The following is a 21,831-nucleotide window of genomic DNA, read 5'->3' as shown; positions in this document are numbered from 1 at the left end:
GGATAGACGGATAGATAGATAGATAGATAGATAGATAGATAGATAGATAGATAGATAGATAGATAGATAGATAGATAGATAGATAGATAGATAGATAGATAGATAGATAGATAGATAGATAGATAGATAGATAAATAAGCTGGAGTCAAACCCTTCCAATGTCAGACGCCTCGAGCACATTACAAGCACCTGCAATTGCTCCCTGCTATTATTTGTGACTTAGAAAACTGTTGTTGGGTTAAAGTGCAACTTTCAAGTTAACGTAAGGATTACTCTGATCTCACCTGGTATACTTAAGAAAACCATACCAATAGCTAAATTGATTCCTTCATCTGGGCATTTGCTAAGAACATGTCTGCTAGTTAGGCTTGCAAATTATGGGCAGAAAAAAAAGCCAGGACGACTCACGGGCGCTAATTGTGCAACTGAGCATAACACATAACTCTCCGAAATTCATTCAAATTTACCATTCACTTGCTTTGCGAGCACCTTACATGCTCCCAAAGGAAAGCCTACCGCTGTATTAGCTAAACGCTCTGAAGGCTAATTAAAAATCTTTATAAAATGCTTCCACGCCCTTGCATCCATCCAGATTTTCTCCCTGCCTTGTCATTTTTAATACTTTTATGTTAAAATTCTAAACCTTACCAAACACCATTATGGAGGAAAACAGCATACCAAAAAGTACAAGGAAAAGCTGAACCTACTGAGCCATTGTAGATCGTGAAACTAAAGGGTTTATTTCATTCTAATACATCATTCAGTGCTTTGGTGGCCATCTTTAGATACTTTATCACACTTCAACAGCCCCATTACAAGTCCGAATATTCAGGATTCTAAAAAGTGGTGAAGCCAAAATTTCCTGACTCCCGTAACTTCTCACAAATACACACTATGTTCCTCGAATGATTCTTGCCACAGGCCACACAATCTGCAGCTGGTGTCCTTCCTGCCACTTAATTTCCCTTTCCAGTAGGCTTTCAGCGGGATCAACGCAAATCTAATCTGCATCAATTACAACTCCTGAGCCTTGGCCAATTATTGTTTTAAGTATGGGGTAAGGACATTGGGACATATACATTTGCTGCCCATTTGCCATGACATTTTCTACTGAACTTGTTGTTCTCATCTGCCAATATCACCTTTGCTTGTTTCATCAAAGTTCTCTCCAATTGAAGATTTTAGCTAACATGGATCATTTTGTAGTAACCTTAATCATTACCATGTGTCAGATCACAAGGCGATGATGGCGTTTGACAGTGTCCGTGAAATTCTCCACTTACACCAACTTTTTACGCGGCCTTCCTCGATCCATATTATCGAATGCGGTAGTAAAGTCAATATCTGCGTAATACAATGATTTACCCCTGGTCGCCATCGTATCGTCAATCAATATGGTCAAGCACAGTGGGTTATCCTTGATGTTATAGTCGTTTTGTAACAAAGTGCATGGTTAGTCACAACAGTGAAATTGATAAGTGATGGATATGTAATTTTGTGTGCTGCATCTTGTGTAAGCACACAGTATGACTGTCAATGAGCTTAGAAACCTAGAAAGCTGAAAAACAGGACCTTGAACCAAATGTCTATAGCAACACGTGTTAGCAGGGGCATGGTGAACTCTATTAGCTAGAGTGGAGGGCTAGCGCTCTCCTGCCGTCAAATTCTGGTCAGTGGTAAATGAACAGTGCGCTAATTAACAGGAGTGAAAAGGCAGCACAGAAATCACTGGCGACCCTTCCTGGGCAACGCCTGCAGCAAGTGCTGCAGTTGTTGAAGGCAGGGTGCAACTTGGTGGTACTTTATGCCTTCCACCTAAATCACACAAACCTCTAGGCAAGGAATGAGCTCAGGAAGAGAGGAGACAGCACATTGTTTTCTTTTTTCTGTTTCTCTTGAGGCACACCAAAGAGTTGCTGCTTGCACTGTTGTCGAAAATAATGCCTTCTTTAGCATGCTTTTGTTCGAAGGAGTGTTATTGTTTGCCTATTAGCAGTAGATGCTTGCATTTTAATCTGAAAGACCATCTCCACCCTCTTACTGACTCACTGTTTTAATCAGTGATTGCCAACACGAACAAAGGCAGAAAGTCAGGAACTACATTTTATTTTACTTTTCACTTGTCTGCCAAGTGTTAGTATGACATTTGATACCAACAGCCATTCCTGGCTTTTAGGTGAACAACATTGTGCTGTATGGGACTTGTGTTTTTAAAGTTTGGGTTTATTAAAATACTTAACAGTGATATAATAAAATATAAGACCTATAGCAAAGTCTTAGAGACAGAACATGATAGTAATACAGAAAATTGACTATATAAATACGTTGGGGAATATTGGAATATCAGTCAACTGCTGTGAGTCCAATAAAAATAAAGTTACAGTTTTAAGGACTATGGGGAAGGGAGAGGGGTTTTGTAGAGGCATGTTATTAGAGAATACGTGGAGTATAACAACCTGTAGACATATCGTAAAGGAAAAGATCATACAAATATTATATTACGGCATGAATCAGAGACAGCAAAATATATTACATATTATTTAGGGTGAGTTTCACACTCCATCAGAAACAAATATTTCCCTACTTGCTAGAAAAACTGGAATGATTAAAAAAAACTCATAACTGTTGTCCACAAGATATCTGATTTGATTTGATTTACAATATTGTAAAGCACTTAATAGGCATCTTGGCGCTGCTTCTTACCAAAAAATATAAAAAAACTACAGATTACTAGGCGTTCTGTTACTAATTATTAGAAAGACAGGTTTTCACAGATTTTCTAAAAGGAAGCAAATTAGGACAGTGTTTTATGTTTGAAGTGAGTGTGTTCCAAAGTTTGGCTGTTCCTGCAATTAACCTTCTTCCGCCCCAGTGCGCTTTCTTCATTCTGCGGACCACCAAGAGCTTACCAGTAGAAGACAATAGCTTTCTTGAAGGAGAACACCACTAAAAGCGATCTTTCAGATAATCTGGCCAATGTTATGCAGCACCTCAAAGGCTAGACAGAGAGATTTAAATTTTATCCTTTTGTCGACTGGGAGCCAATGTGGTTTAATGAAGCCATGGGACACAGATTGGTACTTGGGAATGTCCAAAAGTATGCATGCTGAAGCATTTTGTAGCCACTGCAGCTTCTGCAAATATTTTTTTAATATTAACATTTAGGGGATTTCCGTTGTTTGATTCGGACAAGGGTAATGCAGTCACAAGTGTCTTCTAGAGGTCTAGTGGTCTGAAAGGACGGATTCTTCTTAATCATCTTTAAAATGACAAAGGCTGCTGAGGCCAGGGCATAAATCTGATTTTGAAAGTTAGCTTATTGTCAAAGGTGATGCCTAAGTTCCTTACCTTTTCCACGGGAGATGGAAGGTCGCCCAAAACCATTGGCCACCAACAGAGTGACCAGAAGGAGGTGTCAGTGCTTAAGAGGAGAATCTCGGTTTTCCTAGAATTTAGTTTGAAGCAATTGATCCTCATCCAATCATTTCCCTGAGCCATACACTTGCTAAAACGGTCTGCTTTTTCTTGTAGATCGCTAGATGCTGAAACAAATAGCTGAGTATCAACAACATAAGAGACGAGTGAAAAGCCAAAGGATTTGAGAAATCTGGCCAGTGGAGTAACATCAATATTAAAGAGGGTAAGGCTTAACGAGGAGCCCTGGGGTACCCCACATGGCAGCCTAAATTGATCTGAAGAGTGTGCTCCCATCGCTACATGCTGTACTCTGTCAGATAAGAATGATTCAAGCAGTTTGAGAGCCATGCCCTTTATCCCTAGTTCAAATAGACGGTTGACCAAAATATTATGGTTCACAGTATCGAAGACCGCCGACACTTCCAATAGGATCAGGCCAGCCTTCTCTCTTGTGTCCAGGATGTATCTTACTTCTTCGGAGGCCATAACTAGAGCAGTCTCTGTGCTGTGTGATTCTTGAAAACCATATTGGGTTAATTCAAGAACTTTGTTGGCATTTCTAAAAGTCGTGAGTTTTACATCTGGAGACTTTTTTAATACCTTTAAAGGAAATGGCAGCCTAGAAATGGGCCTATTACTGCTGAGTTCCAGCAGATCTAGATTGTTTTTTTTTTATTAACGGTAGATTAGAGGCCATTTTCCAATCCCCTGTGAATTGACTTGTTGTGATGATTTCATTAAATATGTTGGCCAATTGGTCACTAACAATTTCAGATGCAAGATGGACTATTCTCGGAGGATGCACGTCTTAGGTGAGCCCAACTTAGTAATCCTCACTAGTTTTTGAACCTGCTCTGTATTCAAAGGAGAGAAGGTCTCAAATATTTTGAGTGGAGAAGAAATTTCAGTAACTGCTTGAACTGCTGCTGTTTTTAGGATTATTAATGGTGAAAGTATTAAAAAAGTCCTCCACATTACCCTGAAAGAAGTTGACTGAGGAGTTACAGAAATTCTGACTTCCATTGACATTGCTAGGCTCAGGTACTTTAGCTAAGCATTTTATCATCTAAAATAGTTCTTTGATTGAATCCTTGGACTGTAGGGTTTTTGTAGAGAAATATTTACTTTTCTCTTCCATTATTAATTGTTCATCTATTATGGATTGTGAGTCGTTCTTCTATTCTGTAAGTTATAATTTGCTCTCCACTGTCATTTTTTCCTTCTACAAAGCTATTTTTGTATTCTCAGTTTTCCAGTCAACCAAGATTTGGAGGGATTTGTTCACCATTTAGACAGAGTTTTTAAGGGGGCTAATGATTCCACTGCTGTTTTGATCCATGAGGCACAAATACCGACTGTACAGTTACTGTCCCATTCGATATTAGGCTTAGAATTGAGTAGAATTGATTGTAATTCGAGAGGATCAATACTTTTCCAGACATGACCTTTAATTACAGGAAGGAGCTTATTGTGTCTCAATTGGACCTGTGGGGCGCCAATCTTAAATATCACTAGCTTGTGGTCTGTACACAAAATTGGCAACACTCCTGTAATTTTCAGAGAGAGATTATTAGTGAAGATGCCATCTAGTATATGTAGGTAGGGTGCTCAACCAGTTCTCTCAAATCAAAATTAGTCATAGCATCAACCAAAGAGGCTGTGTCACCATCTTTCAGTTCATCTAAATAGAAGTTAGAATCTCCCAGTACCGAGAAATTGGAAGAGATAATGCAGGATTCAATAAAAGCTAAAGAGAACAGTGGTCCCATACAAGTTAAATTAATGCACTATTAGAATTTAGTAATAAAAATTGGGATTGCGAATGTATCGATGAAAAAATAAGGAGTTTCATTAACATTTAAGTTCAACACAGAGATAATATACACAAAAGTGAGTGAGCAGCATGTGACAGGGTAGAGGGAAATCAGCCGATTTCCTTACCGCAGGCAAGTGACTTAAAAGGTGACTTTTCAATTTGTGAAAATGTAGGTAAACTAAAAGTCACAATCAGAATTACATCTCTTACTCCACAATTAAATACAAATTAACGTATAGAGTTGAAGATGTATGTGTCGATGACGTTTCGATCCCAGTTCAGGTATAGGATTCTCATCAGGACTAACCGATAAAACAAGTGCCTGGGAAGTTGCCTGGATAAGTATAAAGGAAAGGAAGGTATTGGGGAAGAAGGGTGAAGAGAAGGGGAAGAAGGAGAGGGAAAAATTAGACTACAAATAAAACTTATTAGTATGAAGTAAAGGTATTGAGATTAAAAATTCTATATAAAATATTAAGAAGGAGGCAAGCACAAGAAATTACATTACTCAGTAAGGGTTTATCTTTTGTCCCGACTGGTAAACCTGATTATCTTCAACTTCAGATTGAACTGTTACTATTCTTCAGAAAGATACGTCTCCAAGCATTTTTTCATGACAAACCCTATACTCCTTCTACAACCTTTACTGCATTTTGCCCACCTTCAACCTTCTCCCCTCTACAACACAGCATACCAGTTGAGATCCTTACTTTTGAAAAGTTAGTACTCAAATCCATTACAGATCAGGAACAGTCACAAAGATACATTCCGCTTAACCTCCCACTTGCTGAGAAAAATGCCCTACATGAACTCCAACAGATTGACAGTTTAATTATCAAACCAGCTGACAAGGGTGGCGGTATTATTCTCCAGGGGATTGACACCTACTCACAAGAAATCCTTAGACAATTATCGAGACCAGACCATTACCGTAAACTTCCATCCGACCCTACCAAGGAGATCCAGAAACGTATTCTTGACATTACGAGGAAGGGGTAGCTCAGGGTTTCCTTAACAAAAATGAATTTCTATACCTCAACACAAAATCACCTCGCACTTCTGTGATATACACCCTCCCCAAAATGCACAAAAATACCTCCACACCACCAGGCCGTCCAAATGTCTCTGGATGCAGCTCAATCCTCGAGCCGCTCGGAAGATATATTGATTACTTCATTAAGTACTTCGTACCTGACACTCTGGGGCCGATTCCGATCCAGGTCGGAAAGCACTCCGACCGATTCGGATCCGGAGTGTTTTCCGACCGAGCTGGACCCCTACAGTCCGACTGAGCGAGTACTATGCACACGTATGCTGTCGGACTCGGTTCGGTCGGACTCCCATAGAAGTCAATGGGAGCCAGTTGTATGACTCGTACATGTGCTCCCATTGACTGAATGGGTACATCTCGAACAAGTGTGCCCCCACTGTACACACTTGTTCGAGACGTACCCATTCAGTACCATCCGCCCCATACATGCCTGTGTGGGGGAGTCCCATGTGTCTCCCCCTGTGTGCGAGTCGTACGGCTGCAGGTGTCGGGAGGTCCAATGCGGACCCCCAAAGTCCGACTCCAGGAGCTTTTGCGAGCCGGACACTCGCATAGGCTGTCCAACGCGTGCATCGTACTGGCTCGGTCGTGAATCGCATCCATTGCACGCCACGGTTAGCTTACGACCGAGACGTACAGAGCGGTTCGGACCCAGAAACGACTCGGTCGGTGATTTTCATGTAGCTCGCATCGTACTGGCTCGCTCGTACAGCTGTACGAGTCGGACGGAAAAGACACGTACGGCTCGTAGTTTTTCCGGCCGGATCGCGTTCGGTGCCCTTCCGACCCGGATCGGAATTGGCCCCTCTTTGTTACATCAAGGATACCATGGCCATGGTTAACCTTGTAGAAGGCCTCCCATTTGATCCCCAACAATGCCTCTTATGTACCCTTGACGTAGAGTCACTGTACACTAACATCCCCAAGACGAAGGCATTTATGTTATCGGTATGATTCTTAATTCCAGACCCCAACCCCACCCTGTCCCCACTTCTTTTATTCTCCATTTACTGAAAATCTGCCTTACTCGCAACTTCTTCCTGTTTAATGGCAATTTTTACCAGCAGGTCAAGGGCACTAGTATGGGCGCATTTATCGCTCCAAATTTTGCCATTCTGTACATGGACTGGCTCAAAATACAGTGAATACTATCCCCCCACAATCTGTTCAGACTTAACATCCTTGAATGGAAGCGTTACGTAGATAACATCTTCCTAATTTGGAATGGCACAGATGAGAATTTGTTGGACTTTCGAGACTGGCTGAACACACACTGTAATGGCCTCAACTTCACCATTAAGAAAAGCAAAGAGGAGGTCGCTTTCCTTGATCTGACTATCATAGCACATAATGGGATACTTTACACCACACTCTACCGTAAACCTACGGAGAAAAATACACTGTTGCCATACAGCAGCAACCACCCGAGATCCTTACGAGACTCCCTGCCATACTCACAGTTCCTCTAAATACGCTGCAATTGCTATCGCAAGGAGGACTACTTCATGGAAGCTAAAATCCTATCCCAAAAACTGACAAACAGAGGCTACCCATGTAAACTAGTGAAAATAGCCCTCAAACAAGCCTGGTATTGCCCCAGGGAGACTCTATTGAGGTCTAAAGAAAGAAGTAATGGGGATAAACTAGTGTGTGTCACTACATTTTCACCCGTCTCCAATGCAGTAAGGAAGTGCATCTTGAAACACTGGCCCACACTGAATGTAGGCAGCCTCAACTTAGAACGCTCCCTATTTGCTTTCAAGAACAGCAAGAGTATAAAAGACCATCTGGTAAGGGCGGCTCTCCCCAGTACCAAAAGTAATTCCACATTAAGAGAGGTTTGGTGGTTACCGCCCTTAATAGGTCATTTCAAATGTGGTGGATGTAGCGTTTGTCACCTCACTGCGGATACAAAAAAATGTGTGCATGCAAACATTTATGTCACTCTGTCTAATTTCTCCAACTGCAACTCTGTCAATGGTATATACTCTATTTTTTGCCTGTGTAACCTAATTTATGTGGGTCAAACGACACAAAAGATCAGGATCCAGATTTGTCAGCACAGAAGCCGGGTACGTGGCAGAACACCGAATGCACCACTTGTGGAACATTTTACTGCCCTTAACCACACCGAAGATGAAATAAGGTGGCAAGTGATCACAGTGATTCAACAACCCACAAGAAGTACGAACATTGCAGGCATTCTCAACAAAGAGGAGCTAAAATGGATCATACGAACGGACAGCCTCCACATGGGACTTAATCGCTTGGAGCACTGGTCAATTTGCTCTAATAAAACTTGCCGCACCACCTAATTTTGGGTCCGTGGTTTGCTCTTACTCTGACCTACGAATTTTGTCTCACTTCACCCTGTTGCTCCATAATTGAGCCCTTGCTCACCCTCTGTATAACTGTACTATCTATGCACCTAACCTTATTGTTTTAAAATTAATCCCCCTATACTCACCTGCCTCCTTGATATAAACTGTTATCACTATGTAGTCCTACTCTCCGTACCTCTAGCTCTCTATTTTGCTGCCATTTCTCCTTATCTTCCTTTATTCTTGCTCCTTCCCCTCCTTAACTACTCCCGTCTCAATCCCACACTCCTCTGCCACTCGTCAACCTAATTCTTTTGTTTTTTTCCATTAATTTAATGTCAATTGCACTCCATATTCTCCTGTGTGTTTAATTATATGCCTACCTTGCTACACTTTTTCAATTCCAATTGGTTCTATTTAAATTAATTCTCCTTTAATTCACCCTTGGGTGCTCCCTTCCTCAGCCAGAGGGCCTCTTCACTTTCCTACCTCTTTGGTCCCCTTAGTCTCTATGCTCTTCCATTCACGTCTTCACTCCCTTCCAATATGGCTGTCCATGCCTCTCATCCCTTCCACTAGACTTACTCGAGCGCCCAGATTACGTCACATCCGGTCGCCTCTCATCCCTTCCACTAGACTTACTTGCGCGCCCAGATTACATCATATCCGGTCGCCTCTCATACATAGAGCCCTCAGACGCCCCTGCAACTACTCGGATCATCTGAGACTGGTTTAGCTCACGCATTGCTCATTTGCCCGATCGCCACATCCACAGTATACGGAGCACCCGGCTTGCTGCCTCCCATCCCTGAAACATTGCCTCTTCAGGTAAGCGCAATCTCGTGGTCACCGACCTAGTTTGTTATTAGCACATCATTCATCCAGTTAATGATCAACTTCCTTCCTAATTAGGTTGGATTGCCGACTGCGCCACTGAACTAGCACACCCAGGTTCCCGGACGGGAACCTCTCTACCCTCCACTGTCTCCGACCCCACATTGGCCGAGGCACCATAATGTCAACACTTCTCCGGTAAGAGCTCATCCTTCCATCGTTCCCCTTCCACAGATACCCGACTGCGCGCAGTGTCCCTAATCCCGTCTTGCATTTTTTCCAGGCTGCTCACTGCACCTTTGCCAGTTACCCTTCTGGTTATTTCGAGGCCAGCCCTGACCTACCGTGCCAGTTAGTCATCTCGCTATTTCCAATTGGTTAGTACTCCCTCCCTTAGCATGGGGTATCGAACCTGTTTAAACGGACCCCCTTTCCCTTCATTCACTCTTAATCACCCTCATGCATGGGTTATTTCTTCCCCGCCCATTTTGGGCTGTCCTACCCCTCATTTCCGCATTGCACACTCTGCTTTACTGTCACTTCACTCCTCGATTGACAATACTCTTCCTGACTCCCGTCATTACCACTCCTTCTTTCTCTTCACGGCTCTAACTATTGATGGCTATATATATAAACCTAATTGGGCTTTTAACCTATATAATATGCCCGCTAGCACTCATCAACCTATTCTCGAATGTCACCTACATACCTATCCCTTGATGTGATTATCATCCCTCGAACTGATGATCACGCCACATTGTTTAGTACGGTGTCTAGCCCCTACCTTGCCTCTTGTATATTATATCTTGCTTCTTGCAGTACCCTTTGACATACACTGCTATTCTCTCTCATCTGGCACCCCACACCCCGGCACCCTTATTATACCCACCTTCCCCCCCCTGCCCCCCATGCACCCCCCTTTTTAAATCATGCATGTCCTTGCCTCCTTCTTATTATTTTATATAGAATTTTTAATCTAAATACCTTTACTTTATACTAATAATTTTTATTTGTAGTCAAATTTCTCCCTCTCCTTCTTCCCCTTCTCTACACCCTCTTCCCCAATACCTTCCTTTCCTTTATACGTATCCAGGCAACTTCCCAGGCACTTGTTTTATCAGTTAGTCTTGATGAGATCCCTATACCTGAATTGGGATCGAAACGTCGTCGACACATACAACTTCAACTCTATACTTTAATTTGTATTTAATTGTGGAGTAAGAGATGTAATTCTGATTGTGACTTTTAGTTTACCTACATTTTCACAGATTGAAAAGTCACCTTTTAAGTCACTTGCCTGCGGTAAGGAAATCGGCTGATTTCCCTCTACCCTGTCACGTCCTGCTCACTCACTTTTGTGCATATATTCTCTGCGTTGCACTCAAATGTTAATTAAACTCATTTTTTCATCAATACATTCGTAATCCCAATTTTGATTACTAAATTGTGATATTGTTTTAATTTATCTTGTATGGGACCACTGTTCTCTTTAGCATACATCCTCCCTTGGTCCCCTCAGACCTTCAGGACCTCCTTGTTCCTTTTCTGGATTCAATAAAAGGGCTTATGGTAGTAACAAAGGTGTTTATCGAACTCAGAGGTCGATAAACAAGAAGACTTCTAAAAGTATCATTTTTGCTCAATTGAATTTGAAATGAGAGGACTTTGCAGTCAGAGTCACTACCTGCTGAGGAGCCAGATTCCGTCAATTTATCTCTGAATACAATGGCCTGTCCCTTCCCTCGCCTACCTACCCTATCAGCCATGAGAACAGCCGCGGTCTGTGGAGGAAGTTCCGTGGGGCGGAAAGGCGGGGCGGGGGAGGGGCAGGGTGGGGGGTACTAAAAACCGGAATATGGATAATTGGAGGTAAGTAAACAATTAAATAAATAAAACGAATTTCGTTGCGCGCGCTGCATCGCATTTTTACGGAACTCTCTCCACGGGCCGCGGCTGCATGAGAATAGCTTAGCCAGCTGGAGTTGCATGGACTAGGTCCAAATCTGAGTTTAATTGGCCCACATCTCGGTAATAAATGTAATATCCAGCTTGTGTGTGCTTACCATCTCTGCAAAATCTAATGTGTTTGTGCGTTTTTATGCATGCAAACAAAACAAATACATAATACTGCTTGCAGAGAACCCAGAGCTTTCACAGGGTAACGGGCTTGTAGCCTATCGAATGTAAGGGAAGGATTACAGAAAGCACATTGCATGGACCCACAATGTGGTTCAAAAACAGCCCAATTAATGTTCTTACCTGCTATGTTGGTGGCCATTAATTACTCCATGAAATCCTTTCTTAAGGGCAGTGGTCCTGAAATGAAACAGGCAGGAGTTGCGACACTAGGCGCGGTCTGGGTGTAGACGGGCTTGCCATATGCATGCCAACGGCACACCCACGGTGCACCTCCGCTGTGCAGATGCTCTGAAATGTTTTTTAAATAGCCCGCTGAATAAAGGAGTGTGACTCAGCTCCGAGGATTCCCAGCACGGAAACACAGGTGGGTTAAACAATAATAAAACCAGGGTCTAGCAACCCCTTGATCCTTTTGGTAGACTCCCCTGCTGAGAGGATCGGAATGGTAAAGTAAGGGCAAAATTAAAGAAAAGATGAGAAAGTAAAAGCACATAAAATCATGTAAAATAGCGTACAAACCCTCTAAAGATGGCTCCCAACATAGATGGAGCCAGGCAACTCTAAAAAAGGCACAGATGTGCCTTACAAAGACCAGAGAATGGGCTGACTTTGACCGATAGTCAAAGAGTATCGGGCTTGGCATGGAAGCTGCAAGGATGCACTGACATGTTTTTTAAATAGCCCACTGAGTAAAGGGACATGACTGAGTTCAGAGGATTCCCAGAACAGAAACACAGGTGGGTTAAACAATGATACATCCAGGGTCCAGCAACCCCTTGATCCTTTGGCAGGCTACCCTGCTAAGAGGATTGTACTGGTAAAGTAAAGGCAAATTAAAGAAAACATGAGAAAGTAAAAACACACAAAATCATTTAAAATATAGTATGAACACTCTACAGCTATTGCCTTCCTAAATGGAGACAGGCAACTCCCAAAAATGGCACACATGTGCCTACAAGGAACAGCGAATGGGCTGACTTTGACTGATAGTTAAAGAGTATTGAGGTTTCCTAAGAAGCTGCACGGATGCACTGACATGTTTTTTAAAAAGCCCACTGAGTAAAGGGACACGACTGAGTGCCAAGTATTTCCAGCACGGACACACAGGTGGGTTAAACAATAATCAAACCAGGGTCTAGCAACCCTTTGATCCTTCGGCAGGCTCCCCTGCTGATAATCAAACCAGGGTCTAGCAACCCTTTGATCCTTCGGCAGGCTCCCCTGCTGATAATCAAACCAGGGTCTAGCAACCCTTTGATCCTTCGGCAGGCTCCCCTGCTGATAATCAAACCAGGGTCTAGCAACCCTTTGATCCTTCGGCAGGCTCCCCTGCTGATAATCAAACCAGGGTCTAGCAACCCTTTGATCCTTCGGCAGGCTCCCCTGCTGAAAGGATCGTACTGGTAAAGTAGAAGCAAATTAAAGAAAAGATGAGAAAGTAAAAACACATAACATCATTTAAAATAGGGCACAAACCCTCTAAAGATGGCACCCACTGTAGATGGAGGTAGGCAACTCCCACAAATGGCACAGATGTGCATACAAGGAACAGAAAATGGGCTGACTTCGACAGATTGTCAAAGGGTATCGAGCTCTTTGCTGAGAAGCTGTGCGGATGCACTGAAACGTTTTTTAGATTGCCCTATGCGTAAAGGGGTGTGGCTGAGCTCTAAGGATTACCAGCGTGGAAACAGGTGGGTTTAACATTAATCAAACCGGGGTACAGCAACCCTTTGATCCTTTGGCTCTTTTTTAGCTAATGAAAGGATTGTGACATATTTAGTATCTAACCTTTGATTGAAACTTTAAGCATAACACCAGGATTGAAAATTAACATGAAGTGCATTTTTCCAATTAGGTGTTATTTGATGAAACACATCTACCAATAGCAAGTCAACCAGCATCTGACCATGAGCTATTTCAGACCACGATGGTGCAATGCTATCTAAAAAAATATTTGAAAAAGATAGGGGATATTGACCTTGAAAATCTTGTTGATTTGCTTAAAACTTTATCTCACATACTGAAAACATTAAGGAATTTAATAACATGTTCCAAATCAGCCTCAGGATGATTGCATGACCAGCAAGGTGAAGTTATTAATTGGTTAGTTTTTGTAGTATGAAGGAGTAAATATTAAACAATGATAGACAAAATAAAGAACTTTCCAAACATTTAGAGAGCGATCCAGGAGTAGCCAAGGGTGAGAGGAGGCCCTCTAATTTCTCTGTGCGGTATTGATAAAATGGCACATAGAAATGAATGCACCAGAAGTATGCAGTTCTAAAATAACACACAGGTTAAAATGACTGGTGTGCTTCCTCTGTCAAAAAAACGACACTGCCTCCAGATCAGGTCACTGCCTAGTCTCTCAAAGAGGACTTAGCCTGGAGGCCATAATCACTGCCAGCTGAAGCACCAGTTTGTAACAAACCTGGAGTAGCTCCACTGCCAAGAACTGGTGTTTTCATGAGTGCATTCCTAAGTTCCAGGAGATTGTCCTGCCCACACCAACCACTATGGTGGACAATTAGCCAAGGAGTTCACTCCATGTAAAAGGGCAACACCCTCATACCCACTGCGCAGCCAGATGCATGCAGAGTAAATAGAGGAAACTGCATGATCTAATTGTGCCTAAAGATGAGATAGAATTAGATGCACTCTGGTAAAATAACCATGGGTCTGAGAATGTGAGAACTGTAAAACCATTTCAAGATTTTGAACTGTGTTACTTATTAGATCCAAGAGGACTTTGAGCAATCTGTACCTAAACCTAATTCCAGCCAATTTACTAGAACGCTGGACAGCAGTATTGGGAATCGCTACATCAAAGGGAGAGAAAAGTTAAACCTGGGAAGGGAGGGGTTTATTGGACCTCTTAATGAGTGAAACTTACACCAACCCTATGTACCAGATGGAGTTATTTGTAAAATAATAAGTTTTGCTCTGAGTTTAAAACTACTTTCTTTTCTAAAAAGATAAAGCATGGGGGTGAACAGTATTTTATTCTCTCTGTTTGCTGTTCGGTTCTGAGATCCCTCTCCCTTTTCTACCTCCTGTTGCAGTGAATCTGCACATATTCAGAACTATGTGCAGGAAACCAGGACCTCAGTGTGTAGTGGTATACCAAAATACCCACCTCCGTACCCAGAACCCCAATCCAACTAGCTATATTGTCTCATTCGTTCTCCGTGCTACAGCAAAGCTACCAATGATTAGACATCCTAGAACATGCTACTCCGTCCCTCTTAGGATATGTGGGAACAAGAACACTCTTTCGTTCAAACCCTCATACTTGTCCACAACATGAGTAAATAGAGTGATGGAATAGTTTAAAATCTTTATTTGAACTAACGAGCTCTATAATGCAGTACACTAGCAAATGCTAGCAGCAATATGCATAAGATCAAATATATCAGCATTGTTACAATTCCATATAGAACAAAAGGGGAAATCCTATTATAATGATGGTGGAAACAGGAATATAACGCATTGCCACCCTCCCCTTGCTAGAAGCTAGTTAAATATAATTATAGAAGACCTCTAGGCTTTGTCAGGGGGACCCCATACCTCCGAGTTCAGATGCAGGAATTTACATCACCGGACGAGCACAGCTCTTCTATCCTGGAAAGCGTTTCTCCAAGTGTGTTAAGATGCATGCAATGCAATTTTAAAAGCACCAGATTTCCCGGTTTGCAGCTTTGTTCTATGCTATGGCTAGAGACGTGAGACTGACCAAAGCAAATCAACAGAGCTCATTGTTTTTCGACCTTGAATTCGCTGCACAGATGAGGAGCAGAGTGTTCAACTAAATTTATGAAATGCAGACAGTTTTCATGTGAAAGCGAGCAAGCAAAGTGTTTACAAGAAATGTGGCATGTAGTAACATGAGCAAAAGCCACAAATTGGCGACCAAGCATATACTAACTTATGCTAACTTAGCAATGTCCACAGGTGTGCCCATATCCTCACTACACTCCCCTTGGTCAGTCCATCGGACAGTGGTCTTAAGGAGAACCCAGCTTTCAAACTTAGTCAGAGCAAGAATCAGAAGCATTTGTATCAATGATACATCAGAATTGCGGGGAAAGAATAAAAAAATAGTTTGTGTCAAAAAAGGCACACAAAAAATAAAAAATAAATCCAGCAAGGATAAGGTGTCTGAGTCAATCCAGCAAGGTGTACGAACAGTAGGTTGCAATAGCCTCCAAGAGGAAGTCATTGTTATTATCAGAAAAAAGTGATGCCACCCAATCAAGCAGAGTGAATGAACATATATGTTCCTTAACAATGGGTGCTTCTAGCACCATCAAAAGACAACTTGCGTGATACTCGATATAACTCCGTAGTAGGAAATCCTGTGCCACTGCACAGATATCCCATTCAGCCAGAACTTCCAGTGCTGCTGCGCAGGCCATAATTCCAACACCGGAACATTCTTGCTCATGGGCCACTAAGGGACTCATTACCAGTTCAAAATCAGGTGGAGGAAATGGCGTATTGGAGAGGCAAAGATCCAAAGCCCATTGAAAGGCGCAATCCAAGCAGTGGAAGACAGGTTGCACGCAAGTGTAATAGGCAAAGCGAAAAGATAATCCATAAGCCACGCTCAGTGTGGCCAGGGGCAGAGTACTGTAGCATTCAAGCATACGGCTACAGAGCATCTGCAGCCGGTATTGGCCGTGCAGGACCACAGGAAGAGCATTCCATTTCGTAGCAGGTGAAGTAACAGCAAAATCCCAGCGGCTAAGGCAAGTAATAGTGGCAAGCCACCGAAGACGCTGTAAAAAATAGAATGGATAAATGCTTGTATCACACCAAATATAGTTCGGAAAGAGGTCACAAGGCCAGAGCCCACAGCTTTAAAAAAATGGGCAATGCCTGTAGTGTTAGAAGCATTGAAGATAGTGTGAATCAATGCACCGAAATGTAGTGGGAGGTCAGTATTTAGAAGCGCTTGTACTTCTGTACGGATGTTAGCCACGTGAAGGACAAATGTCTCAAGGGCAGATGTAACTCCTTTTTGGGATAACAATGCTCTTATTCTTCTCAACTTGTTGAAGTCTGCCTTCAAGGTTGGAATGGAAGGCCAAATCGAGTTATCGAGCCTCCCCTGTGGGGGTGGGAAAAGCACATTTTTACAGCAAACCACACGCTGTGAAACCATTACAATGTAAGGGATGCCGGCTAACATGCCGCAACATTATTCATTATTTAAAAGTAAATTACTACCGTCTGCAAGCAAAGTGAAAGTGGGTGTAATAGCTGGCACGGGTATACCTTTTAAAACACATGCAAGATTAGGGGCCGGAAGGTTATAGGCGCCATGCAACTGGATGTTTTTACAAACAAGGGAATTACCTATTGTGGTATCACATGATTCCCCAGTTAGGTATACTTCTTTTTTATCCCGTAGGCATCTGTATGTGAATGGTAATGACTAACCCTGGGCATAGTTCGCGAAGTAGCGCTACGCATAGCTACGCAAAGTGCACTTCGCACTACGCGAGCTACGCATAGCACTTCGCGAACTGCGTAGTAACCTTTTTGCACTGTGCGAGATGCCGTTTTCAATGATTGCACAGTGCGGAAAAGCATCCGGCACTGTGCAATCATTGAAAATGGCATCTTGCACAGTGCGAGCTGTAGTTTTCTGCCGCTCGAGTAGATTTTTACTTTAGCGGCAGCTTTCTCAATGCGGACTGGTATTTTCTCATTGCGAGCGGTCGCGAGCATACGCGATTGCTCGCAATGAGAAACCTGACCTCCCCGCGTTGAAAATATCGCCGGGAGGTTTCTATTCCACGCTCGCGATCGGCAACTTGATGTTGCTGATCGCAAACGAGGAAAAAGTCTCGCCGGGATGTCATTTTGCTTGCTTGCGGCCACCAACTTGATGTTGAGGACCGCGAGCAAGCAAATAATGACCGCTGCACTACGCTACGCTACGCATGTTTGCACTGTGCTACGTGCAATTCGCGTAGTGCGAAGTAGCACAAACTTCGCAAACTACGCTTGCGTAGCGTAGTGCTTTGCCCAGGGTTAGTAATGACCAAACTTTATATAGAAAAGCACTGCCTAAGGGTTCGAAGCGGCCTAATGGATAGTGTTTCATGCATGAGGTAAATTTAAACAAGGAAAATGGGAGAGTTATCACCCCATGGATGAGCCAGACAGCTGAGTCTGTTTCTGCCTCAGAGAATGGTAACTGATCTAACTTTTCAAATACAAAAGAGACTACGTAGTATCTTTCATGGACATAAACTGCTGTTTTGTTGTCAAGTTAAAGGTCAAAAATAACGATGAGGCGTTCAAGTAATTCCATGGAACTTTCCCTATCTTAAGAGTCTGTGGAGTCCATGCAAATTGCATAACTGAACGCAATTGATTTTGACCATGATACAAGACAGAAACATCCTCTTGCACAATGTCAATAACAGACGAAACAATATTGTCCAATGGGTAAATACGGGAAGAAAGTGTGTTAATACTATTATGAACAATAGCAAGCACTTTTTCAAGATAAGCCTGATCAATTACCCTTAAACATGAAGCTGCTTCAATTTGGGATAGCTTCCAGATTTCATTGTAAGTTGCATAAATACATCTTTTTGATCTTGGACCAGCAGGTCCTTTTATAAAATCTGTCAAATCAATGTCAGCTGATAACGACAAATGTTGTTTCACTGAAGTTAGAGTGGAGTGTTGCAACCAATTTTGACATAATTTTCCAACGGAATATGTAGTGACTGAATGGGAGTAGCAAAATGAGGATCAGGCCTATCCTGTGTGTAATCAGGAGCCTTGTTATGGAAACGAAGTTGGCAAGTATCCAAACTAGTTTGCCAAACCAACCAACCTTAGGTGTCCGAACTAGAAAAATTAAAGGTGTCATTGTTAAAAAGTGATTGTAATTCAACCATGGAATAATTAGTACAATGGCTCCAATTCTGATATTCAGCTAGAGCAGAAATTCATTAAAAATAGAATCTGTGATGGGATGAGGCACGCGCTTCTGTGCCTTGCACTTACCAGGATTTAGAACCCCAAACTGATTTTAGATCAATTGTGGACTTCTACTGATCATAGCCACCCACTGACAATTTATAAATAAAGGACTCAGAATATAACAATTTAGTGTGGGTGAGCATTACTTTAGAATTCGACAAAGCATTTAATTTGAAATTGAAGGACCCGGGTTTTGATTTATCAAAATCGGTAAAATATGTGAATGTTTTCAAAAACATTTTAGAGCTGCCTTCCAAAGGAGTCGGGCAATGTTCCCATTGTGTATAATTAAACATATTTCTGAAAGTGTTAGCTTTATGCAGATAATGATGACCATAGTGCTGATAGCAAAACAAATCTACATAATTTGCAGTATTCAAATACAAATCTTCAGCATCAAATGCAGCATAGTATTTCAAATCTGAAAACAAGCATTGTACGGCTTGTACGTTCCAATCATCAGACCATATGTTATGTTTCACTACATCACCCATTGAAACAAGAAGCACATTTGGCACATTAATTATCTCTGTAGGGCCATGGATTTGAAAATCTACAGCATCCCAAACTATGCCGTCTATAACTGGCCAGGCAGTGATGTTGACAAAAGTCTGGTCTCTTTTCATTATGTGAGATGATGAGTGCGGAGCCAAAGTTCCATCTACCATTTTAACAGCAAAGCGTTCAGGAAGGTAGTGACCATTGATTAGAAGGAAAAAAAATGTCACAAAGCCAATGGACATGAACAAAAAAATTGCGATGAGCACCAACCAGATGTATGTCCAAGGCGGAACCAAATAAGTTCGACAGGCGACAAAAATAGAAAATTTGGAAGGGGCCTTTGATGATGTGTAATGTGAGTCAAAGGGAAAACGTGATTCATTAATGGCCTCAGGTCGCAAACCAGTTAATGACACGGTAGTGGGATAAGCATATTCACTTTCTTCATTATGAGTGGAAGCAGGCGGGAGCAGCAAAGGATTGTTAACAGAGTCCAGCTCAATGGTGGTGTCATCCTGCGTGTTGTTAGTAGCGGGTAAGCCTGAATCTCTCGATACAGTTGTTGTAGAGACCACTGGCGTGATGCTATTCAGGATCGGCCAGATGTTGTAGCTTGACATTGTCCATTGAGATGTATCTGTTGTCTTTTCGACCAGGAAGTGGTGGTAAAATGACTGTACGAGTACCCTTCACTCCAAGCACTGGAACAGCTGCACGATAAGAGGGGCTAAACTCTTTCTTGTTCTCCACCTTCTCTCGTACCGGGTCTCTGATTTTGGGTTGCCAGCTGACTACCGGAATCTGCAGCGCAGCATCAGTGGGTGAGGGTAAATCTTCCTTTGCAAGACTGTCACGGGTCTCTTGTAGTTTCTGTAATACAGCAGAATGATTATCTACATCAAAGGATGCGGCTGACGCCGCCATGACTAGACCATCAAGGTATGGCACAAACATTTTCATGCCAAAGAGCATTTCGTATGGGGTCCGCCCACCCAGAGATCTTCTAGGGAGATTATTTAGTGCATGCTGAATGCTATACAAATGGGCGAACTAGTTTATGCCAGTCCCTATGACCCTAGCTGTCAAGGATTGCTTTAAGTCACGGTTCATTCGCTCCACACCCGAATTGCCCTCAGGCCTGTATGGAGATAAAAATTTGACCTGCACCTCCAAAGACCTCATGGTATCCTTGTATGCCTTAGAGGCAACTGCTGGACCCTAGTCCAAATGGAAGGTGCCACATGCAAAAATTCCCACAAAGACAAGCAAATCCCTGATGATAGTTCGGGCGTCAGCACTGCGTTGTGGCCAAACCCATAGAAAGCCTGTGCACGAATCAACTGCAACTAAGATAAACTTATAGGCAGTAGCTGAAGAAAAAGGACTGCAGTGATCTAAATAAACATAACCAAAAGGTTTATTAGAAATGCATAGCTGTGTTTGGAGTGGGCGCGTAGCCGTAGACGGCTTAATCAGCTGACAAATGTCACATTGAAATACGTAATAACGGGTTTGTTTATATAAGCCGCACCACCAGTGATGCTGCTGCAAGATAGAAACAGTTGAAGACACCCCAGCATGCCTTCGTGTGCAGCTGTTATCAGTGAAGGTCTGCGGTCTGCGTTGGGAATCAACTTGTCACCAACATCGTTAATTCTCACGTATGGAACATTATCGGGACTTAAATGATAAGAGTAGTTGGAAGGGAAACCCTGAGGGTAATTATCACCCCTCTCTGTAGCAGCTATTGCTGCCAAAATGCCATTATCAATCTTATTCATGGATCTTGTAACTGCTGCAACTGAACACGTGGCTACTGCTGATTTGGCAACTTCATCTGCCAAACTGTTGCCAACTGTGTGTACTCCTACACGCTGGTGACCAAGAGTATGAATTACTTGTGTGAGAGGCAGACGGTCTTTAAGATCTGCGACTCAAACCCAAAGCATTTTATGTTTAATTGTGCTGCGTTTAGAATCACGATAGTCATTTTGAGACCAAAGGAATGAGTTGTAATTGAAAGACTGAACACAGTAGTGGGAATCGCTGACAATTAAAGTAGTCACATTTGGATCTGCAAATTCCAGAGCCAGTACCAATGCGCGCAGCACCACTAATTGGGCTGTACAGTCTCCAAGTGCCTGTGTATGGACAACATTGGACTTGAACTCCCCGTTCACTATGGATCCAGCCACTATAGCACAGGCCGCCGAGTAAGAATGCTTCTACCCGGTTGTCGGCTGTGCAGAACCGTCAGTGTAAATGATGCATTGGTACTGCTCAAGGGGGCTCATTGACAGAGGACGAGGATGTACAAATTCATGCTGCAAGAACTCCTGTGTACGTAATGAAGCGTAACAAATAAACGTGACATCCAGAGAGGTCAACAATGTGGCCCATTGTATCCAACGTGGATGAAAAGCCTTAGAGTTTGGTGCACTCACCTTTGTCACCGCTTCAAGAGCTGGACATGGTGTTACAACAAAAAAATCCATTTCCCTTGTGCCAGTGCGCATTCTTTTAGGATCGCCATCTGGACAGCTTTCAATAGAGGAAACCCGCAATTCTGCTGAAGTGTACAAATATGATTTGTAAGCAATAGGTACTGTGTCACCTTCATTAAACGTTAAGTAAGTGAAACCCACATGGCTCGGGACAATTCGTATCACCAGGTTAGTATGGTTATCACGAGTCAACAAGAATTTTGATTCAATAAGATCAGACTGCAAAGTATAGTAGAATGT

This window comes from Triturus cristatus, chromosome 1_2 (assembly GCF_964204655.1).
Source record: "Triturus cristatus chromosome 1_2, aTriCri1.1, whole genome shotgun sequence".
NCBI lineage: Eukaryota > Metazoa > Chordata > Amphibia > Caudata > Salamandridae > Triturus > Triturus cristatus.
Note: the sequence above shows the minus strand (reverse complement) of the source record.